Genomic DNA, 26327 nt, shown 5'->3' with positions numbered 1-26327 from the left:
TGTGAATGGGCAATAGAGAAGGATTTGGGGGCGAGGTTCCCTGATGTGTGTGTGTGTGTGTGTGTGTGTGTGTGTGTGTAGTTTTTGTTTGTTTTGATTGACTTTAAGCATGGAGAAGACATGGAGATAGTTAAGAGCCAGTGTGGTTGAGGCGAGGTAGAAGGGTAATTAGTAATACCAGTTCCCCAGACGGCAAGGGCAGGGTTAACTACCTCTGATAGAAACAGGCAGTTTCCTTATTCTGTTTGAAGGGTGAGAATGTAGGAGACAGGTTGTTGGATATATTTGAGGGGAAATAGAGATGCTCCAATGTTTTGTTTTGTTTTGAAGCAGGAAGATAAGGTCACGACTAAATGTTTGGTGTTAGACTTAGTTTTCTCCTTTTAAAATGGGACTTTTTGAAGATTAATTGCACCAATGACGGGGAAAGCACCGAGACATTGGCAACTACTGTTTATAGTCATTAGCTTCATTGTGGAAATAGCCCTATACATTTGAATAGTCTTATATTCTTTTTGTTTTTTACCTTATGGCCATGTTTCTAAGTCCTTCTTCAAGGGAATAGAAATATTATCTGAGGATATTATTAGAATAATAAAAACTCTAATTAGTGGATGCTGATTTAGGATGGGGGTGGGGTGTGGGAAGAATGGAGGAATTTTGTATTAGTAAACTATTCTATTGTGTTAAAAAATCACAGCATGAATTCAATTTATTTTATTTTATGAAGCAAATGTAATTTTCATTCATAGGCAATAAATCAATACTTATGGTAGTTAATTTTTTAGCACGTAAAGTTACTGGTATCATATAGTGTCTAAGAGCAACTCTCATACAGTACTTCCAAGTTCTATAAGATATTCATCACATTTATGTGGAAATAACAATGACCAATATCTTTACTCTGGTACTCTTCTACTCCAGATCATTTTATCTCCTCAGGACCAATAATCTTCACGTGTTGTTGTTTGCTTCCACTTGGAGAACAAGTTTGATTTATGTCCACAAGTATTTTTATAAATCATGTTTTGGATTCACTCATGAAATACTGTTCTTATTCTTTTCCCAACATTTTTAAGGGCTGCTTGCCTCTATATAGATTCAACAATGCCGTCCACTGCTAGCAATGTAGCTGCCTATCCTTATTACATTATTGTTTGTTTTAAGAATGTGCACCAATAATTTTAAGATTCCATTGAGCAATATCACAATTAAAATAATATTACAGAACACCTCAGTGTTTGGGATGATCAAAATTTAGACCAGTGAACTCAGAAATACTCATGAAGCCTGTTGTAGCAGACACTGTGCCTGGCCATATTCCCTGGGGTCTCGGTATTATAATACATGTTAGTGTTCTTCCAAGGTCAGCATGACTGTTTCATTGAGATTTTCTCTGGCAGACCAAGGCCACTGTGTTGGTGCCCACGAAGTAGCAGACTGCAAGTACTAAGACATTTACATCCCTCAGGAGCAGCTTTTAACCGAGACTGATGGGGAATGGTGTTTACACACTCTGGCTTCCCTATCCCCTCAGTTGGGACAAGATTGAGGTGTGTATTCTATATTGGATCCCAAAGCTCAAAGTAGTAGTTTGTTTAATAACTCTTTTGTTATTGTGTTATTATGCTATTGTGTTATTTAAATAGTCTTCATTTCTTATTTAATTTTATTACTTTGTTATCAGTGTTTCCTGAGGGCATCTCTCATCTAAACTGTCTACACTTGAATCTTCTCACGACCTTCTAGTGTAATATATGACAGCCGTTATTGATCTATCCTCACACAATGTCAAGTTGTGGCAAGTGGTATTAAAGGAAATATTGGGACACCAGTTGAGCATGTGACAGAGGAAATTGACTGACTCTGGTGTCCTGATTATTCTTCCATAAAGGAGTGAAGTTTGGGCTTGCTTGTGAAGCAGGAGGGAGCAAGAAAGGTGGTACAGACTTGTCAGCAAAGGTCAGGTTCTGAGGCTCAAGGTATCCTGGAAGTTGGAAGGACCAAAAAAATAGTGTGGCTGGCACATAAGGAACGAGGAAGGGCAATGTTGCCTGGATTTTTCTTGGGGGATCCCATATCTTAAGATCTCTGACCTTGGGAAACCATTAGAAGATTTCAGTTGGGGAGAAAAATGATAAGATTTATAGTATTGAACAACAGCTAGAGACAAGGTATTGGAAGACAAGCATACATCACTTCAATATCCAAGTAATTTGTGCCAAAGCCTAAAGCTAAAGCCTAAATACTTAGAAATGTCAAACTACTTTAAAATACGTTGGTTCAACCTATTTAATAATATGTTGAGACTGGGAGTGTCTCAAATGCTTACTCGAGAGTACTTATAAAAGCATAAAATGAGTAGTCAGTCACAATGTCAGGATTATTTGTTTCAAACCCAAAGGCACCCTCATTTGCATTCAAGCACAATTATATGTACGTTTCAGAGCACTATCTAGAAGCTTCTCTATTAAAGAGAAATCAAACAGCAAAGCTGTCCTGAGTGCACAATTGTTTCTACATTTGCCAGTCACTGCAAGACTCCTTCTTAACTTTCAAAACAATTTGGGGTAGGTGAAGTATGACATCCCCATCTTTACTTATGCATCACAAAGCTATCATCCTGTCAAAGTCCTGATTACATTCACTCTAAGACAGAAGGTTCAGCAGCTAAAGAAATTCTGTAATACTATTTTAAGAATGTGTATGCAATCACCAATCATATATTTTCTATCTCTCTTTTTTTTCTTCGTCTTCTCCTCCCCTTCCCCCTTTATCTTCCATCTCCTTTTTCTTTTTCTCTTCCACCTGCTCTAGGCACTTTCCTTATATAATTTTCTCCTTGAGCTAAAAAAAAAAATGGATTTTAGGACTGCTGCTCTATGTTTAAAGATAGCTAGTGCATATTTTCTGCTCTTTAGCCATTAGCCATGTCTTACATTGAGTCTCCGTACTTGTAGGATGGCTGTGTCTCGTTGTGTGTGTGTGTGGGGGGTGCTTGATCAGTCATTGTTCTCACAGAATGCCAAGAAAAAAGTCATTTGAAGTTGGGAATTCAAGTAAAGCAAATGGCACCACAGTAGTTTCAAGCAATTGTGATTACATTGTTTAAAAAAAAAATGACGACTGATAAAAAACACTAAATGCTTTCAGAAACTTTACTAAAGTGGGAGGAAATTCACTTTTAATGAAACAAAAGTGAAACTGTTTTATTCTCAAGTCTTGTCACCCAAAGCTCTCAAGGCAATTAGTAAACAGGAAGGTGATTTCAGCAAACATTTTATTCTGAAAAAATAAATCAGAAATGGTTAAAATTTTAAGATCAAAGAAAGTCAATGATAAAATTGGAGGGAGTGTTCTAAAAGATAACCAATGTGATTATTTTTGCTATGCACTGGAAATGAAAACAGGCACATGGACTAGATTAAAAATTTAAAATATTGGGCTTGAGCTTTGGCTCAATGGTAGATGTTTGCCTGGCATGTGTGATGACCTGGGTTCTATCCCCAGTAATGCAATAAGTAAATAAACAAATAAAATACATGAAATTACAAGAGAATACAGTGAACAATAACTATATACCAGTAAATTTGAAAACATAATGAAATTATAATTTTCTTAAAAGACAACTAAAATATTAGATAGATCTTAGATTAATAACTACTTTATCAGGTAATTTAATGGTAATGCCAGTTGATCACATTATTTTGCAGAAGAAAAGATCAGATAGACTTCAATGCCAATATCATAGCACATATGCTAAAGGAAAGGTTTTTTTAATCTGTAACCCAAATTTTCTAGTATACTGAATCACAAAACCTGTTTAAGTGTGTGTGAATCTGAGTTGAAAAATACACTGAAAACAAACCATTCTATATCTGTAATTTTATAATGTAATCTTAGAGTAATCATTTAATTTTTGCTTCTTTAAAAATCCTAACTAGACGTATTTGGTATAACAACACTAAATCTTGATGAGAAAATAAAGCATTTTTATTATTTGCAATCATGGATAATGAATTGTTAATAGAGGGTACCTTTATTTTTCTTTCTTGTTTGCTTTTGTTTTGCTTTATGTGAATAATTTTATTTTTAAGTTGTATTATATAAGAAGATATGTTTAAATAAAATTTGCTTTAGTAGGTCTTTTGCATGGTCCTGTGATATTGTGTGACATGCCTTATTTAATTACTTCTGTTTTACTTAGTTGTAGCAATTTTCTAAGCTACACAGACATAAGTCTTGGCACTGCACATTATGCAGACATGGGAGTGTTTTATGAGAAGTGTGGTTGGATAGAATCCTAAAATATTCTAAATGATTCATGTATGACAGTATAAGGTAGCTAGATTATGATAATTTTTTCAGTCCCTAAAAATGACTATAATATTTAACTACTGTGAAATGAAACCATAAATTATAATCTAAATGGCAAAGAAAGAAAGAAAATCTGTCAAAACACATTCAAAATTGTTAAAGATATAAGTGGATATGTCTAGCTAAACTAGATTTAGACCTCTTAAGCCTTGTTAAATTTTAGAATGTTGTAAGAGGTTGAATTTTTAAGTCTGAGCAGAATAAAGGAAACTAAATTTGGCATTACCTTCACCAGTCTCTCTACCATTAATTTATCCAGTCTCTGTGCCATTAGTTATTTTTATAATCCATCCATATCCTTTATTTAATTAAATTATATGAAATTTTGATAGAAAGAAAAGAAATTTTCCTGAGAGAGGAGAGCCAATTTTACCAAGAAAGGAAAGTAAACTGAAGGGACTTAATAAATAAATGCTTTATTGGGAAACTCTAATTAGCAATTATAATAGCAATACATAAAACACATTATGAGAGCAGTGATTTTTCTTCCTGCTAGGCTATAAAAAACCTTTTTAAGGGCACATTAGTACCATTCCCCTCTTAATGTAAGCTTGGGCATTAGCCCAGGTGCCATTTCTGAAAGCAGTAGGCACTTAACCAGGCGTCTTAGAAATACATCAGTAGTATTGCTGGAGGGGAGCTGTGCATTCTAGTGAAAGGGACAAAGTAGTCATTAGCAGCTTTTATAAAGAACTTGTGGGCCACCTTCACAGGAGAGCAATGAGGACATTCACTTAATGGCTCAGGAGAACGAATTCCAAATGAAAGAAATGCATTTGCAATTCAAGAAATTGAGGGGAAACGGCAATTAATCATATTTTCTGTTTCAAAAATGATTAGATAGACTTTACAGTCAAGATGGCAGAAGGAACACATGTTAAAATACACCTTCTTGTGTATATTCTCTTCCTTTCAGTATATATATATATATCCCCACCCCCGACACACACTTCTCTTTGTGCTGTGTATAAGTATATATGTATGTTACCAAATCCATTATCTTATCTATTTGTCAAGATATTTGTAAGGTCAAAACATGAAAGAAAAGTATTTAGATGTTTAGCTGTCAGAAACAGAGAAGGAATATATAACAATGAGCCCAATTTGAGGCCATTAAGCACATGAAGTGATTATCACTTAGAAAAGCCACAGGTGACTAAAACCTCAGCATCTCCATATAGATAGGGGCCCAAACTCCAGGTCTCATGTACAGGGCAGGGGAATCCACACTTGGAATCCTTGATGAAACCAGGAGATGGAATGCTTTGAAAATTACAAAGGGAAGCTCTTCTTAACAATAAAATAAGCAATTAGCCAAAAACAAAACAAAACAAACAACCCCCCCCCCCCAGCAACTGTAGCTTGTGTCTACTGAACTGGGACTTTGCAATATATAAATCAAAGAATGGCAGAATCACAGAGGTGAAAGCCCAAATCTGTAATTTTGCTGGGATAGTTTAATCTACCAATTAAGAAACTTATAGATTAAGCAGGCAGAAAGTAAATGCCCAAACTTGATTAATATTTTTTAGCTAATAGAGATTTTAGACTACAATCACCTAACAAATTAAGAATGTATAATTTGTAAGCACATAATTGGATATTTATAAAACTTACTATTTTTGCCAAAAGTTTTAAGAGAGTCAAAGGAAAAATAATTAAACAGTCTACAAGGCTAATGAAAATAAATAAAATTAGGAATCAACAACCCAGGATACCTAACCAAACACAATAATTTAAGAAATGAAATGTTATGTTGCAAAAAAAAAAAAAAGAAATGTTATATTGCTAAGTAACACACATTGTTTAATGAGTCACAATGGAGGCTTTAAAGGTACTTTTATGTCCTGAATGGTAATACTCAATCAATATCTGAATGAAAAATATATAATTTCATATCCATTAATTAGAAGATAAGACCAATTAAGAATTAGTAAATTTATCATTCAACTAAAGCAACTAGAGATGTAGCAAACTGAAAGAAAAGAGAGGAAGAAATGCCAAAAGTAAAAACAAAAATTAGGAAATAGAAAACAACAAGCACAACAAATAATCACAGGCAAAATTTAGGAATGTGGCTCCATAGAACTGGGAGGTAACTTCCAGTCAGCACTGGTCAGATGGGATGTGGGCACAGCATCAACAGCCTAGGCCACAGTATCTACTCTGGTGTTTTTTTGGTACTGGGGATTGAACCCAGGGACACTTAACCATGGAGCCACATACAGCCCTTTTTATATTTTATTTAGAGACAGGGTCTCACTAAATTGCTGAGGCTGGCTTTTTTTTTTCTTTTTTCTTTTGAGACAAATGTGGGCTATTTATTTATATTTTCTGAAAGGAATAGTATTTAAAAGGGAAAGTAAATGAATTCAGATTTGTCTATATCTGCTTATTCTAATGAAACTCTTCATTTTTAAAAATTTGTTCTAATCAGTTATACATGACAGTAGAAAGCTCTTTGATTCATTGTACACAAATAGAGCAGAATTTTTCACTTCTCTGGTTGTGCATGAAGAAGAGTCATACCATTCGTTCAATCATACCTAGGGTAATGCTGCCATCTCATTCCACCATCTTTCCTACCCATTTGCTCCCTCCACCCTTCTGCTTTGTCCCATCCAAAGTTCCTCCACTAATCCCATCCCCACTCCCCCCACCCCCATCATATGGATTAGCATTCATTTATCAGAGAGAACATTCAGCCTTTGATTTTTGGGGATTGGCCTACTTTACTTAGCATGATATTCTCCACTCCATCCATTTACCTGCAAATGCCATAATTTTATTCTCTTTTAATGCTGAATAATATTCCATTATGTATATATGCCACAGTTTCTTTATCCATTCATCTATTGAAGGGCATCTGGTAAGTTCCACAGTTTAGCAATTGTGAATTGTGCTGCTATAAACATTGAAGTGGCTGTGTTACTGTAGTATGCTGTTTCTAAGCCTTTAGACTGAGGAGTGGGATAGCTGGGTCAAATGGGGGTTCCATTCCAAGTTTTCTGAGGAATTGCCATACTGCTTTCCAGACTGGTTGCACCAATTTGCAATCCCACCAGCAATGTATAAGTGTGTGACGCTAGCTTTGAACTCATGATCCTCCTGCCTCAGCCTCCTGAGCCGCAGGGATTACAGGCATGTGCCACCACACCTGGATCTAATTATTATTTAAAAAAAGAAAATCTCAGGATGGCTAAGAAAGAACAGGAATGGGGATCCCTCACCACCAAGGCCCCAGCCTGGGAAGCCTCTGTGTTCCTGAAGGCCAGGGAGCTCCTTCTCTCACTCAGTCTCAGCACATACATCTTTTCATTGTATGAGAATTAAGACACAAGAGAAATCATTTTGGTTTGGAGTAATCCAAACCAATTAGAGGATGCAAATGATGAGTAGGCTAAAATTTCAGGGGGTTGCTATAAGGTCCTTGCTTAGCATCTGGACGGCCATCTTAAGTGACAGCCACCATTTTAAGGAAAAAGTTTTGTTTTCCCACCCAAGTGTTTTTCTGAGAAAGGCTCACCACTCCCTCATATCAACCCAACCCCTAACCTCCCATATTAGGACCTGCCTGGCTCTGATTCCTGAGCCTGCCCCATAAAAGTCCCAGAGCCCAAACCCGTTTTTCCTCTCTCTGCTATAGAGAGGTAGCCTTTATTTGTCCGCTCTGACAAACTCTCATGTCTATCTCTGCCTGGTCTTTCATTTCTTGCTTACCCTTCTCTCCTTCCTCGCTTCCCTTCAGTTGCAAGAAACAAAGAAGACATTCTAGGTAGAGAAGAACGCTTTATAAAAAATGGGCAAAAAGTCAAGATAACAAAACCCATTATGTGTTTTTTATATTCATGGGTGATCAGGTTGACTGGAGCAGGAAGTTCGATTATATGACTATGGATGGCAAGAAATTTCTGTGAAGGGTGATTCAGAAAGATCTGAAATAGAGTCTGGACATAGTGGCTTATACCTGTAATACCATCTATTGGAGATTAAGGCAGGAGGATTGCAAATTCAAGGCCAGCTTGGACAATATAAGAGACCCAATCTCAAAATAAAATAAAATACAAAGGACTGGAGATGTTGGTTTAGTAGCAGAGCGCTCGCCTTGCAAATATGAACCCTGGGTTCTACCCCCCAGTATCACAGAGGTGGGTGTGATGGGAGGTCCACCTGGAATGGGACTTCACCTAATTGAGGTTGCTAGACATTTTAAGCAAGGAAATAATATAGAAAACTGTGTTTTAAGAGGTTAGATCTTTCAGTAAAGTGAAAGGTGGATTTTAGGGCAAATTGCTGAGGTGATTTATGAAATAATATGTAATCTACAAACCAAGTGATAAATACCTCTATTTGCATTGGCTGCAGTGGGGAATGGAAAGAAAAAGAGAAATATGGAAGTCATATGGTATTTTAGAATTGAAAGGTGTTTTAGTATAGCGCCCACTTCCCCCACCATTGTGCAGATCAGGTAACTGAAGCAGAAAGGGGAAGTGTCTTGTCTGATGTCACAAGGCTGGTTAGCAGCTGTGACAATAATAGAATTCGATAACTTGACTCTAGGCAAGAACTATTTTTATATTCAGAGGCTTCTTCTGCCAATGATAAGCAAATGATTGAACTGTGGTTGTTACATTTAGGATTTCTCTTCCTCTTTCTGGTTTGAGGCTTAAGAAACGAAGTAAATAACGGTCAATCTGTCTTCTCATCTCATCAGAAAGATTTTTAGAACTTGGTCACTGACTGGACATGAGATTTGAAATCAAACAAGGACTGAAAGGCCAGTGTGTACTTTCACTCCTTAGTGCTTGAGAAAATAAAACTGATTTTGATAGAGAAAATTAAACTGTTTTTTCAGAGATAAAGACATTGCCTCTGGGTTTGCTGACTTTGAGGTGACAATGGGTTTCACAGACGTGGTCAGCATGAAGAGGGAGCAAGTTGCCTAAAGGATCTGAGGTTTTACAGCTGCTGATTCTAGTCACAGATCTACTGATTCTTTTTGGATGTGAATTTCCAAGTTATTTGATTTAGTCAATTTTATCTTTCCCCCCCTAACCTGAAAGATTTAAGATTGAATAAGAACTTCCTAGCTGTTTAACATTTTTAAAAATTTGCTCTAATTAGTTATACATGACAGCAGAATGCATTTCAACTCATTGTGCACAAATGGAGCACAACCTCTCATTTCTCTGGCTGAACATGATGCAGAGTCAAACCATTTGTGCAATCATACATGTACATAGAAGAATAATGTCCGTCTCATTCCCCCATCCTTCCCACCCCTACACACCTTCTCTTCCCCTCTGCCCAATCCAAAATTCCTCCATTTTTCCCTAGCTGCCCTCCTAATTTCTTTCCTTTTTTTTTTTTTTTTGGTACTGGGGATTGAACCTAGGGGTGCTTAACCACTGAGTCACATCCCCAGCCTCTTTTATTTTTTTGTGTTTTATTTAGAGACGAGGTTGCTTAGGGCCTCAACAAATTGCTGAGGATGGCTTTGAATGCTTGATCCTCCTGCCTCTGCCTCCCAAGCCATCCAACTGATTAATTTCTGAGGCACAATTGCTGCATAATAACTTGCACCATGTTGATAGTTTTATATTTTGAAGCCAGGTATAGTGACACAAACCTGTATTCCCAGAGATTTAGGCAGGAGGATCTCAAACTTGAGGGCAGCCTGGGCAATGTAGCTAGATGTCTTAAATAAATAAATAAATAAATAAATAAATAAATAAAATAAAATGGGGAGTCACAGTGGCTGGGGATGTAGCTCAGTAGTAGTAGTGCACCCTTGAGTTTAATTGCCGGTACTACAAAATATTTATGGTTAGACAAAATTAATTTAAAAGAAGCTTTACAGGTAATATTTGAATGTCTGGAAAATATGTATAGATATAATATCTAATTCTACAAATAAACAATGCACAATTTTTTTTTAAATTAAGTACAAATTATATAACCTTATTCTTTGGAAATTATTAATATCTTAAAGTATTTTTTATAATTCTAAATGTGAAAAAAAGTAATATTTTTAAAGTTGGAACATCTGCTCTAAGTTTATAATGGCAAGTATTTTTCCTTTGAATTTGCTTTTTTTTCTCTCTTTCTCAATTTCCTTCTTTCTGGTAATTAGGTTTTCTTATATTCATTACTAAGGCTTCTAGGTTGCATAATTGCTATTTATTTGTTCCCAGGCTCATTAAACTTTTATTGCTATTAGTGAATATTTATTAAGTATACACTTTGAATAGAGAACAGAAAACAGTATGTGTTTAGAAAATGCTTGTTTTCTAATACTTGTAAGTAGAAGTGATTTAAAATGTAAAACAAATCCTGGGTGCAGGGGCAAACCCCTCTGAACTCATTTCCTTGGAAGACTGAGGCAGGATCAAATGTTCAAGGCCAGACTGGGCAAGTTGTACAGACCCAGTGAATCAAAAGAGAAAAATAGAAAGGGCTTGGGATGTGGCTCAGGGGTGGAACACTTGCCTAGCAAGTGCAGGGCCCAGGACTCAATTCCAGGGAAAACAAACAAACAAACAAGCAAACAAAAAATGTGAAACAAACAACAAAATAAAGCTTCCAACATCTACCATATACTCTACTACCATTTTATTTTACCCTTAAAACAGGTTATAAGTGAGGTATTACTATCTATATTTTAAAGACAAAGAAAGTGGCCAGTTACAGTGTTGAATGAATGTAATCCCAGCTACTTGAGATGATCATTGGTTCAAGGCCAGCCTGGGTGAGTTGGCAAGATCCTGTCTCAAAATAAAAAGTAAAAAATGGACTGGGATGCAGGTCAGTAATAAAGTACCTTCATTTCAATCCCCAGCACTGAAATAAATAAATAAATAATAGATGAAAATTAAGATACACGGACACCATCTTGCCAGTTACATAATTACTAAATGACTGCCCACATGTAAATCTCTCTCTTCATTTATTTGTTATTAGAAGATTGGGAAAAACTTACTTTATATTCTGGCATGAAAACTTCTGACTTGGTGTTTACCAAACTACCCACTAGTCCATATTATCTTCTATTGGGGTACTTCGCTCATTGTGTCATCTGCAAGTGTCTCAGTGGGTCCAGTGAGACCTGGTAGACCTTGGGTAACACTGTGTATTTCAATAATTCTCTAGGATGGAGTTGGATGCCGTGGTGCATACCTGTAATCCCAGCAATTTAAGAGGCTGAGGCAGGAGAATCATGAGTCCAAAGCCAGCCTCAGCAACTTAGTGAAAGAGGCTCTCTTTCCAAATAAAATATAAAAAGGCCTTGGGATGTGGCTTAGTGGTTAAGCACTCCTGAGTTCAGTCCCTGGTACCAGTGGGGAAAAAATAAAGAGTTGTCTAGGATAGCTCCCAAGATTGTAAACTTCTCTAAATAATTTCAACGTGGATATGGAGTTTCAAACAGTTACTATGTTGTAGCTCCCTGGAATTCCCATATTTGCACAGAGTCATTTAGGAAAGCTTAAGAAGCCTTTTAACTTTGGGAATCTTTGGCTGTATAGGCAAATAGGAAGCGATTCCAAGGATAACTTCATGTGTGAATTACTGATAGCTGTGTAAAAGTTCCAAAAGAACTGCATGGAATGATTTCTTTAAAAATATTGACCTCCACATTAATAGCTGATAGAGCACTGAAATTTTAATTCATTCAGCAGCAAATATATATTCACTCCACAACGAGAACCTCGCATTATGCCATGTGTTAGAGATCCCTTAGAACACAGATTGGTTATGATCTCTGTTCTCATGGAGCATAGAATGGATTAGGGCAGAAAGCAATAAAAAGTAAACAAATCAACAAAAACATATTCCTAAAATTTATGAGAAGTAATGGAATAGGGTGCTATGATAAAAAATGGCAAGAAGAAATTATTTTCATCCAAGTTGTTAGTAAAAGACATTGGAGCTGACACCTGAAGGATGAAAAGGAACCAGACACATGAGGGAACAAGATAGCAGAATTCCAAATAGAGCTAAATGTAGGAACAATGTCAGGTGGGGGTTGAGGGAACTAGGTCTGTTCTATGAAAGGATAAAAAGCTGTATTAGCTGAGGCTTCCCAAGGATGGAAGATAAAAGCATATAACAAGGTAAATATTTGTTGTTAGTTGTTTATTCATGAATTTAAATAAAAATTTCAGGCACTTTTTCAATCACAAGACCTCTTAGCAGATCCATCAGGTTTTCCACTGTTCAAAAATGAATAAGACAAAGAGACCAATAAAGACAAAAGATTTGAATAGATACTACACAAATAAAATACAAGGGGGTCAATAAAAAGAGGAAAAGGTGTTCAACATCATGTCAATTAAAACTACCAGGAGATTACTCTCATGGAAATGACTGTAATTGCCAAGACTAACAAACTGCTATAATTTGGATCTGGAATGTCCCCCAAAGTCCCATGTGCTGAAGGTTTGACCCCCAACTTAGCACTTTTGTGAGGAAACTTTAAGAAGTAGGGCCCAGGGAGAGGTCTTTCAAGGCATGCCCTTGAATTATGGAGTCACAGTCCTCCCCGCCCCGGCTCTTTCACTTCTCCATAAAGTGAGCAGTTTTGCTCCACCATGTTCCCCCACCATGCTGTGTTATCTAATCACAGGCCCCAAAGCAAGGACTGATCCGTCATGGACTGGAAGCTTCAAAACTGTGAGCCAAAATAAACTTTGTCTCTTTATAAGTCGATCACCTCAGGTGTTCCTTATAGTGATGCACTGCTGAGGAATACATTTGTCACATATTCACAACAACATGGAAGAATGGAACTCTTGAAATTCTTGGGAGGTGTAACTATCGCAGAACATAATCTGGTAGTTTTTTATAAAATGATACATAAACTTATCATATGACACAGAAATTGCACTAGTAGATATTATCCAAAATAAATGAATGTGTATGTTCATAAAAAAGCTTACACACAAATATTCACAGAATCATTATTGATAATCCATCAACAGGCGTCTGTTAATGCAATGGCATATTCTCAGCAATGGAAAAGAACAAACTACATATAAACTCAACTCTGGATGAATCTCAAAAGCTAGACATATCTACGTGTGTGTGTGTGTGTGTGTGTGTGTGTGTGTGTGTCCTGTGATGATTCTATATTAAGTTCTAGAATGGACAAAACTAGTCTATAGTGACAGAAAGTGAAAGCTGATGAGACCCGTGGTTGTCTAGCTAAGGGTTGGAAATTATTGCTGCAAAAGGTCACAAGGGGATTATTTGGAGTGATGCAAATACTCTAAATCTTGATTGTGGTGAGGGCTGTACATGCACGGGCATTTCTCAGGACTCATTGAACTGTACACTTAAAATGGGAACATTGTATTGTATGTAAATTAAGCTTCAAAAATTCATTCGAAAGGAAAAAAACAGTGACTGAATTTGTTTTTGTTAATGGCATCATCATTGTTTATAAAATATATTTCTATTTTGCAATAAATGTTTTCTACATTTGTATATAAATGTATATTTTAAAAGCATTTTATTATACTTCATCAGTCCTGACTGAGGTTTTTTTCCCCAGAAAAATTGTTGGACCCATTTCAAAATATTACACCTGAGCAGGAACCTGAGGGAGGAATCAGACACTGCAGGAAACTTCAGTGTGGGCCTGGGCACCTGGGCTGTTGCAGGTCTCCTAATGAATAGCTAGTGAAGCTGTGTTGGAGCCCAGCTGACACTTGGGAAGGCTCCTATAGACATCACTGATAGCAGATAAAGCACTGGAGTGACAGTCACAGTGGAACATTCCAGAGAGCAAACTGTCCAAGCCTATAAGGGCAGCAGTGAGAGTCTGAGCAAGTAGGTAAGGTGGGTTCCATACGCTGCATTAGAACACTCTGGAAGACAATTAATTAAGCATTTGTAATTGTAGATTATTGTCTGTCCAAGTTTTTGAGAAATTCAATGGTGGTGATGGGAAAGAAAGAAAAATTTCTCTTCCTGGACTATTTTGGGCAGGGAGTTGATTTCTTTGAGCTATATATTTGATAAATAAGTGTACATTTATCCTAAAAAATACACAGGTACTTCTCACAAAGGCACAAATTAAATCTCTTTTAAGGGCATTACTATATTTTATTTCCACCATAAGTCTTGCTGTATCACTTTTTTAGACTACAGAATTGTACATTTTAGAGTATTTATCTATAAGACAATATTTAGAATCTAATTTGGCCACATTTGTAACTCAATCCTTAATTAAAAATGGAAAATCCCAAAGAAGACACTATATCATCATTTTTTATGTATCTATTTAGTTAATCAAAATTTTAAGTAGAATGAACTTTATGCCACTTTAATCAATAAATGCTCAACTTAAAGTTTAAGTGGGGATATAATTTTTACAAATTAAATGATATTTTAAGTGTTAATCATTTGAAAGCAAACTCAAATTAATAATCTTTGATGTATCTACATTTTTTCCATGTGGAGTTTTATATCTTTAAAATAGAATGTGCTAAAGTTTTATAAAGTCACATTAGTTACACAGTTGTAAGAAAAAATTTGCATGATCCTATCTGAGAAGAAAACCTCAAACATTAGTAAAAACTTGAGTTTTGTTTCTTCTTTATTTCATTTCTCCAAAAAATTTGTTTCTGTTTTTGAGGGAAGTATGTCTGCTTGTATTTCCCTTGCTCTTCCAAGTATCAAGTAATCCAATTTTTATTTTTTTTCCACTAAGAATAAGCCAAAGGAAAGCACCATATTTTATTTTATGTAGTTCTAGGAATTTTTTGTCATCTCAGGGGGAAATTCTGGGGCACATGAAAGTCATGGGTTGTCTTGGGAAACCATAAATTCTTTTAAATATTTTGGGCCTACTTTTAACAAGCACAATCAGAATTGATTCCACAATCATACCTAGAATGCTGGGTATTGTATGTAAGTGTGGGAAAAACAAAACACATAAAAGTAAGTCTAGAGAAGTAAGGTTTCAAAACCTGTGAGTGAACAGAAGAGATCTAGAATTTTGAACGTCTATGACGAGTCATAGTTTTGTTCTCCCCCAAGCTCATTTTATTGCAAGGCAATTTTTGTCTGGAAGTGACCTGAAAATTCAATGGAGAGAAAAGAAATATTCTTCTTAGGCTCATTTAGAGATTTCTTAACAGCGTTTATGTCCAATAAATAATTCTGAGGTTGGCAAAGCAGGGATTTCTAGGTCAGAGGCTTAATATCTTTGAGCCTCTTTCTTCAATATTTAAGTTAGTTTCAGAGAATCAAAAAGTTCCTACTTGATTATAATTTCATTCTGTGCTTTATATTCATTTCCATAATTCAAAAATTATGATAGACACTCTTCATTGGATACACATACATGTGTACATGCACAAGTGTGCCCACATACACCAGAATACATACCCACACTATGTCATAAATCTTAATTATGAAAAACTTGAATAAATGTGGATAATGGACAACAGAGAAATCAAATTTGCATCATATTTATTCTAGGGGAGATTACTTTTGAACCCCATTCCTAAGTGTATTCTGATTTTTTTTGTACCTTAATTACTTGGCAAGCTACAATTTGAAATTGAGCAGAAAATCCTTAATAAAATTAGTGACATAATAATAATTAAATATTGAGGAAAACAGTTCCTGAATTTGAAAGTGAAAAAGACTAACAAAGGTTTTTTATGCATAAGGTAATCTTCTATTGACTTTTGCTCAAAACCCATGAATATTTGTGAAGCTGCAAATATTTAGACAACAGATTTAAATTTCTCAAATATTAAAATATATTATTGAATAGTTCATGCACTTATAGTAGTTAACAAAATATGTCTACTAATCAGCTTAGAAATGAAACATTCTGAATATAATTAAAGCTGATTATGTATCTATTTATTTTTATTTGTTCTTTTTCATTATACACTACAATAGAGTATATCTTGACATATTGATACAAACATGGAGTATAACTTATTCTAATTAGGATCCCAGTTTTGTGGTTATTCATGTTGTGGAGATTTACTGTGGTGTATTCATATATGAACATAGGAAAATTATGTCCAATTCATTCTACTGTTTCCTATTCCTCTCCTCTTTCCCTTCCCTTCATTCCCTTTTGTCTAATCCACTGAACTTCTATTCTTCCTCTCTCCCCCGTTGTTGTGTCTGCATATTTGCATCTGCATATCTGATTATGTACCTCTTTTTAATAGCATCATACTTCCTTCAACTTCTGAGATGACCACTTTTATGAAATAAATTTTCATTATTGCTATAAATGTCAGATTATACAGACACATGCATAATGTTTTAAAAAATTCTACTTAAAAAGCATCATGCTGGACTAGGGGTATAGCTCAGTGACAGAGCACTTACCTAGCATGCATGAAGCCTTGGATTCCCAGCACTGCAAAAGAAAAACATAGTGCTCTGTTTATTTTTGGCAGTTTTTTTTTTAAACATTAAGTTGATACTGTATAGCTTGGGCTTATTTGACTATGTTAAGTAACATAGTTATGTTATTATATCTCTATATATGTATAGCTTGGGCTTATTTAACTATGGATTAACTAAATTTATTTATTTTCCATTCAATAGACATTTCAGATTTTTTTTGAATGCTGAAATTAATTATTTTATTCACTACCATTGGTAGAACACTGATTCTGCAACTTGACAAAACTTATTTATTTTTTAAATAAATACTTGCAAATATTTTATTATAGTCTTTCATATTTTTTATGTTAAAGCAGTTTTTTCCTTCTAGAATTTATATGTTCAAAATTGAGTTTTTTATGTGCAGATCTTGCCAGATATTTAATTTACATAAGAGATTTGCTTGGTTTTAGTACTTAATTTTTCCTTATGACTTTATCTTTAGCACCTAAACCTATGATTATAAAGAGCTTAATACAGTTTTGTTGAATTAATGAATATAAATCTAGAGTTGTTAATAATATTTTATAATTTGGGAGGCCAATGTGAAGTGTCTTACGGGTTTTGTTGTTGTTTCCAACTTCCTATTAAAATATCTACAAAACTAAACTGGGCTTGGTGGCACACACCTGTAATCTAAGGAGGAAGATTGCAAATTTGAGGCCAGTCTCAGTAATTTACTGAGACCTTATCTCAAAATTTTAAAAAAGGAGGGGGTGGAGAGCTGGGGATGTAGCTCGGCGATAAAGTGCCAATGGAGTAAATCCCAAGTACCAAAAATCAAAAACAAAAACACCACTACCACCACCAACAAAAAACCCAAACCAAACAAAAAACCCCTGCACTACCATCCACAGGATGGCAGCAATCTAGTTCCCAGAATCTGATACTAATATTTATCACTCATAGGCTGATGCAACACCTAGAAAAATGCAATGGATGACCTATCTGTGAGAGGACATCTGAAATAGTACCATCCTGCCTCAGAAGGTAGGCTGAGAGCTGTGGTGTATTGAAGACAACTCAAGCTGGTTTGAAACAGCCAAGTGTGCTAAATCATCAGGAATTTTGCTAGCTTGTTGTTAAACATCTTGAAACTGCTACCGCAGGAGTCAAAGGGTACAAATCAGGCCTCCAATCCTGGCCGATTGTTTAACATGTAAGAACACGTCACTCATCCTCCCTTTCCTCCCCTCACCGACATACTTTAATCAGAACTCTAACTGGCTGTTCAACTACTGTACAGGCACTGCTTTTAAGGCATTGAGGACATTTTTTAGTTCTTTATTTATGTGTGTCCCCCCCCCCTTTTTGCAATCAAATCTTATAAATTTCAGAAAACAAAAGGAGGAGAAATAGAGCAAGGGAACTACAGTGGCACAGGGTGCCAGCAGGTATAATCCCCACAATTAAGCCCTGTAAGTCAGACATGGTTTGGAGATGGGGATGATAGATCAGTCAGGCTCACACAAGATACTTACTGAGGAAGTGAAGGGACCAGATCACAATGTTTACTCTAGCCCGGCTCATCCTACTGAAAGGACTCCTTCTATCTTCTCAAACCTACTTCCCATGGTCTTTAATACGCACCAACATTAGGTGAATTTTTCCCCCATTTTTTAAATGGCGTTTTGTAGTTGTGCATAATGATGGGATTTGTTGTTGCACATTTGCACATGCACATGATATAATAATGTAATTTCATAAATGTCACTCTCCATAGCATTAGATGATTTTTACTAAATTCTTATTCTTTAAACTGTTTCTCCTACATGGATGATGACCCCTTTTGCCTCATTACCTTTGATCCTATTTTCTTTGTCTTGATAGTCTGATTTCTCCCCTAAGACTTAAGTACCAGTCAGTGCAGTGATTTTTACATCTCTGTGCATTTACTTATTATTTATTTTCTTGTTCTGGTGGTTGAATCCAGGGTCTTGAGTATGCTAAGCATGCAATCTACCACTGAGCTGCACCCCTAGCCCAATACTGCTGCACACTTAAAAATATTTTTTTTGCACTGATATATGTATTTTCTTATTCTCTCTCTCTCTCTCTCTCTCTCTCTCTCTCTCTCTCTCTCTCTTGCACTAGGGATTAAACTCAGAGTTTCATATGTGCTAGGGAAGTGCTCTACCACTGAGTTACATCACCAGCCCTTTTAAAAATTTTATTTTAAGACAGGGACTTGCTAAATTGCCTAGGCTGGCCTCAAACTTGCAATCTTCCTGCCTCAGTTTCCCCAATTGCTGGGATTAGAGGACTGTGTCACTAGGCCCAGCTTATTTTATACCATCTTTTAATTTGATTTCATTATTTCTAATTTATTTTAATTAGTTTATTTAAAAAATATTTTATTAGTGCATTTTAGTTATACATAATATTGGAGTTCATTTTGACACAGTCATACAAGCAGGGAATATAATTTGCTCTACTTCAATAGCCAGTGCTTCCTCTTTCCCTCCCTTTCTCTTTCTCCTCATTTCTTTAGTTTACTGGTCTTTCTTCTATTTCCTTTTTATTTATTTATTATTTTATAACTGGTGCTTCATAGATATACACAAAATTGAACTTCACTGTGGAATATTCATATATGCACATGGTACCATTTGATCAATTTCATTCTGCTGTTCCTCTTTTTTCCATCCACCTCAATCCCCTTTCTCTTATCCACTTATCTCCCTTCTATTTTTTTAAACCTTTATTTTATTTTTAATTTTTATGTGGTGTTTTTTATCAAATCCAGGCCTCACATGTGCTAGGCAAGTGCTTTACCACTCTCTCTACATCTCAAATTCTCAAATATCTCACCTTCCTATCATGTCTACTGAATCTCATTCATGATAGTTCCTGTTTCCTTATGTTTTATTACTTTCTAATCATTAGTTTATTTTTGTGAGTCTTTCCTTGGCTTTTTAATCTGAGAATATTTGTGTATGGCTTTATGGAATAGCTTTGTATTAGCTTTGCCATATGGCCTAATAATAAATAGTATCATAGGATGCACATTGCTAACTAATAATATCTTCATTTTAACCACAGGCCCATGGTAGCTCTAGGACAAGAGTTTCACTTTATTTGGGGATACATTTTTTTTTTTTTTGGTCCTACATAGAGCATAGGTCTGGGGATATAGTTCAGTTGGTAGAGTACTTACTTCACATGCACAAGGCTGTGGGTTCAATCCCCAGCACCACACAAAAACAAAAACAAACCAAAACAAAATAAAAAAACCCAAAACAGAGACAGATTTCTTGCTATTTCCTGTGATCTTGAGTAATTTAAAAAGCAAATCACTCACTAACTATATAGACTTTTGAGGGTAACTTCTCTATTCAGGTCTCTGGGTTCGAATTCTCTGTCATGCAAAGGTCCCAAGGCAAGTTCCCTGTTTCATACAGGAAATACAATGTGAGGCCCTAAAATACCAGACAGAAAATTCCATCACAGCAGAGCCTCGGGTTCCACTCACATCTTCACCTTTTGCTATTCATTTTCTATTTTATTTCTGGAACTTAGATTCTTCTCTTTTTTTTTTGTTAAAAATATTTATGCATTCAAAATGCTTTATTACATTTTATTCACTCTAGGTATTTGGTAGTGGTAAAATTTCTAGTTAGCTTAATTAACATCCTGCTAAAAATAAAAGTTGCATTCTATTAATCTTTATATTCAGGAAGAATTATTTGAAAAGACAATTTATCCCTTTGATGGGAATAACAATTAGATGCTATTTTCTATATTGCTAAAATATATATTTTCAAATAGGCATTACATAAAGTTTGCCAATAAATATATGCGGTAGCTTTGCTTTTAATTTTTAGTCTTCCTCTTTCTTTCCTATACTGGGGATTGAACCCTGGGGCATTTTACCAGTGAACTATATCCCCAGCCCTTTCTAATTAATTAATTAATTAATTAATTACTTTTGGGGTACCAGGGATTGAACTCAGAGGCACTCAACCATTGAGCCACATCCCCAGCCCTATTTTGTATTTTATTTAGAGACGGGGTCTCACTGAGCTGCTCAGCACCTTGTTGTTGCTGAGGCTGGCTTTGAACTTGAAATTTTCTTGCCTCAGCCTCCTGAGCCACTAGGATTACAGACATACGCCACTGCACCCGTTTCTATTTCATTCTGAGACAGGGTCTGGCTAAATTGCTGATGGCCTCGCTCAACTGCTGAGGTTGGCCTCAAACTTTTGTCTCAGTGTCCCAAGTAGCTGGGATTATGTGCATGTACCACCATGGCTGGCTGTTAGACTTGTTTCTAATTTAATAAAGAAATAAATAAAAAACTTCCTTTAATGTGAAATATTGCTAAGGATGTCACCACATAAGGGAATAAAATATACAGAGATAGTATGCTTTGGGGAAAATATGAAAGGATTCTTTCTCAACATGTGAGTTAATTCATAACTCATCTAAAACCTGAGTTATAATTGTATAAAGAATTGCAGGACTGCAACCATGCTGTTATAATCGCCACATTTCAATTCCATTTCACAAACATCTGTGGTGAATCTAATGCATGCTAAACACTGACCTAAATATATCAAAATACCATGATAGTTCTCAATGATCGATCTTACTTGAGATCTTAGTTTAAAAATAGCAGCTTAAAAAAAAAAAAGAAGAAAAATTCGAGTGATAGTGCAGTACTAAAAGCATATACAAGGAACAGAAGTTAAATAGGGAATCAAGATTTCACTGAGGAGATTGTATCCTAGCAAGAGTTTTAAAGACAAATAGAGTTTTGACATGTAAACTAACAAGAGAAGGACAGTTCAGACACAGCAAATGCACCAAACGCATTGATGTACAGCTTAATGGAAGTGATGCTTGGTTGAGATAGTCTGTATTGCAGAAGAGCAGGTTAATATTGATTCACAGAGTTGCATCCAGAGGACTTTGAAATATCAGTCCTCCCTGGTTACTTCAAGTCACTCATTCATCAAGGAAAAACAAACTTGAATACCGAAGCAGATTTCTCAGCAGAAAGGAAATATGCATTCTAGGGTTTGTGAATATCCAACAGAAAATTAATGAGATATGTGAGTTAACCTGTAGACATTTGTTTTTTATCCATGTAAATGAATGCTGCATGTTATGCGATGATTGCAAGATCAGTATGCAATTGCAGGCTCCATTCTCCTCTGTACATTTTACGTAGGGTGTAGTGATTTCAAGATGGGCTCTGGAGTCCCAGTTATGTTCAGATTCTAACTCTGTGACCTTGGGACATTCTAAATTCCTCACTTTACACAACTGCACAGGAGAATGATAAAAACATTGACCTCTGGTCCTTTTAAAATGAAGAGTGTTAAGTGTGTAAAATATTTAGGAAATGGAGTAGAATTTAGTAGACATAAAATACTTCTATTAATACTGCATGGATGGTCTGTCCTGGTTTTGTTCCTCATTCCTATTATAAAACACCTGTTCAGAGTATATTTGGAACAAAAATCCACATACACATGAAACAATATTTTGTACAGTCTATGAGATAGATATATGTATGTTTATTGTTTTGTATCCAGGATTGGACCCAGGGGTGGATTGAATCTAGGAGTGTTTAATCACTAAGTCACATCCCCATCCCTTTTTAACTTTTTAGAAAAATACATAAATAAATAAATTATTTATTTTGAGATAGCATCTCAATAAGTTGTTGAGAGCCTCTCTAAGTTGCTGAGGCTGGCTTTGAATGTGGATCCTCCTGCCTCAGCCTTCTGAGTTGCTGGGATTACAGGTATATACCACTGAACCTGGCATTATCTATAATATTTTTTAAAATTTACAAGGAGAATATATTTTTTAATTACTTGAATGATACAATATAAAATCATCACTACTTTCTACTTATGTTTTTAATTTAATGCTGATTGAAATATGAGTTTTATCTTATCAAAAATTTTTACCCTTTGAGCCTTTTTTCCAGACTAATCACAGATATAAATAATACCTTCTTCCCCATATTCACTTATTTATTATTCCTCAGTTCTTACTCTGTACAGAAGATATTGTATCTAATTATTTAAATACATTATAGTTTGATCTTTACAATTAGCAAATGGGTGAAGAAAAACAAAAATGTGGTGTATCTGTATTTAAAACATCTCAACAGGAAATCAGCATATCAGGAAAAAAGCACAAGGCTTGTAAGAAATACAAAGCGATGATTATCATGTAAACCCAAAGAAGATAAAGTGCTAAAGGTAACGCCACCTGGGCTATTTTAAATTTAGCTTGCAGTGGGAGAAGAAGTGCTTTTCACATTTTGACATGTAATTTCTTTAGGAAAAACGAATTTAAATAAAGCCAATCAAACATGAAGTCCGAACAAGATGTTATATCTGGAATATATTGAAAGACGTCAAAACAAATTTATGTCCAGTTCTTTAGGTGGAATATCTAATGCACATGTAACTAAATTAGACATAAGACAAGGAGGAAGAAATCTATGTTGAACTGTTGAAGTTTGCTTATGGTTGCCTTGTTCATTTTTTCTGCGAGTTAGGAAATAAGAAAGATACTGAGTCAGCACCACATTTTTGTGACAAAGCACTTGACTTAACCTGGCAAAATCATCCTCTCTCCCTGTCTCTCTTTCCTCCGTGCCCCACCCCTCCAAGAGAGCATATGTCTCTCTTTCTAAATCTAAACATAATACTTTTAGAAGGAATATCCTCTATTCTGTAGGAATAATGTAATGTTTGGCATTTTGGCCAGTTTTATTTTGAAATATATTGATTTTTCAGAAGTCTTATGATATGTATTCACAAACTTTTTTTAAAAAACTCCATTGAGTTTAAAAATCTATTAATCCAAAGGTCCTTGACCTGATCCATGACTTCTAATATTCTAGCTGTTTCTCCCATTAGATTCTTTTGTTCTCCCCTCCACGGCCACTTGGGCTCTGTTCTCTCCCTCAAGCTGGCTCTATACTTCAGGTCATTAAGCACATTTCTTCCTTAACCACACCTGATGTTGTTTATTGCTCTACTCACCCTAGTCTTTGCACCATGAGTACAGATAAACTGTAACTCGTGCTTTCCTATTCTTCTTAGCTAAACTCTTCTTACACTCACTTTATAAATATGTTTTAAACACTTAAATAGAAACAATATTCTATTCATTTTGTGTTTTCTTTTCTACTCTTTGAATCTTTAAACAAGAAATAAAGAACGAATATTTTAATTTTTTAAATTCCAAAGGATCTAAAGTAAGTGTTGAAACAAAAACTATTTTTTTTTTTTTATAGACAACTCTACCTGCAAAGACCACTCTTTCTTGCTCTGAAGATGATGGCAGTCTCTTAAATGATTAGGTTTATGGGTCTACAAGAACGAAGTTTATTTATTTATAATGTTTATTTTCATAACAGAACTTGTTCTTGCTGTGTATCAAACCAAAAAATAGAGACAAAATAGGTCAAACAAGTTTAATTTAAAGTTTACTTTTAACACATAACTTTAAAACAGGCAGAAGTTCAATGATTTATTTTGTTTTGATTTCTAAGTTCTAAGAGTAGCCACACCCCCATCCCAGTTTTTTCTAGCTAAGGATCTATTTTCACATTTTCTTTGAGTCAAGTGAAAGGGGTAAAAATCTACATCTAAACATTGTATATATTTCTAAGATGCATTCAGCAGTACTATAAGGAAGATCTCTATTGTGAAAAAAGAGGACTCTTTTTTTTTTTTTTTTTGCACTACTCAAATATTTGTTTTATTTTTAAAATTTTTGAGGTGGTGCTGGGATTTGAGCCCAGAGCCTTGCACATGCCAGGTAGGTACTCTTACCACTGAGCTATGCCCCAAGCGCCTAAATATTTGATTGATTTATTTTTATTTTTTCATATTTTTCTTGGTGCACTGTAGTTGCACATAATGGTGGAATTTGTTGTTACCTATTCATATATACACACAATATAACAATATAGTTTGGTCAATCTCATTCTCCAGTATTTCCCTTTTCCATCCTCTTCTCCCTCTCCGGCACCCTTTCCTCTACTCTGCGCATCTTCCTTCCATTTTCATGAGATTTCCCCCATTTTTCCTTTTCCTTTTCCTCTTTTTTTTTTTTATTGGTCGTTCATAACATTACATAGTTCTTAATACATCATATTACACGGTTTGATTCAAGTGGATTATGAACTCCCGCTTTTACCCCATATACAGATTGCTGTATCACATCAGTTACCCTTCCATTGATTGACATATTGCCTTTCTAGTGTCTGATGTATTCTGCTGTCTGTCCTATTGTCTACTATCCCCCCTCCCCTCCCCTCCCCTCCCCTCCCCTTTTCTCTCTCTACCCCTTCTACTGTAAATCATGTCTTCCATTTGTATTCTCTTGTCTTACCCCTCCTTTCCTCTTATATGACATTTTGTATAACCCTGAGGATCGCCTTCCATTTCCATGCACTTTCCCTTCTCACTCCCTTTCCCTCCCACCTCTCATCCCTGTTTAATGTAAATCTTCTTAAAAAAAAAAAAAAAAAGAGTGCTCAATAAAACCACCCTTATGGGAGATAAATAATGGTCTACCAAAATCCTTGTTAGTGTTCTATTTTTACATAATGTGTCCTTCAAAATTAGCTAAAAAGGAATTCACAAATAATTATTGAGGTTAATTTCTGTCACCTTCTTACCTAGTGAAGGACTTGGAAACTTCCAGAATGATCCCCTATCATCTGCAGTTAAATAGACAGTCTCATTTGCCACATCTGTATTTTTCTTGCTCTAAATTGTTCATGGTTCTCAATATTTTTACTATTAAATCATTGACTTTCAGCAGATAACAGAGATAGTTCAATATTTTATGTAAATCACATACACTTTAGATCTTGTTTAAGCCAATATCTGTTTCGTAGAAGGATGCTATATCTAGAAAGATTACTGTCAGAATCGTAGCCTGTCAATGGCAAGTGCAGAGTCAGAACAGGAGACAGGCAAGGCCTGTTGTAACATGCCCCAGGTAAGAAAATGTCCATTTGCAGATTCAGATCATGTAGCTCAAATATGTCAGTCTGCAAAAAATTTCTAAAGAACTATATTAATGCCAACAGTTTTACTCTATTGTTCTCTTGGATTTGTCCATATTATTTAAGTAAGTAATAAACCCATGACAACATAAAATTTATATAACAAAATTTTCAGAAAATCACAAAAAGAAGTTTACACAGTATATGTTAATAAAAATCATATTTTTCATTGAGTACTTATTACAGCTAAGTCACTGCCAAAACTTTTATAATTCATACTAATATCGAATCCTATGCTATTATTTTTCCTATTTTATAGATGAGGAAACATAGTCAGGGACAGATTAAATCAAATGACCATGGTCATCCTACTAATAAATGGCAAAGTTAAGAATTTGTACCCAGTCAGTTTGCCTTGAGACCAACTTCTCAACAACTTCAATTTAGAAATAGCATTATTGATGCCACATTTTAAAATGGTCTTGATAACTTTCCATTGGTTACTTTCTTATAGAGGAGAATATAAATTTCTTGGGCACAA

Source organism: Urocitellus parryii, chromosome 1 (genome assembly GCF_045843805.1).
Source record: "Urocitellus parryii isolate mUroPar1 chromosome 1, mUroPar1.hap1, whole genome shotgun sequence".
In the NCBI taxonomy this organism is placed as follows: Eukaryota; Metazoa; Chordata; class Mammalia; order Rodentia; family Sciuridae; genus Urocitellus; species Urocitellus parryii.
This window is presented reverse-complemented; position numbering follows the sequence as displayed.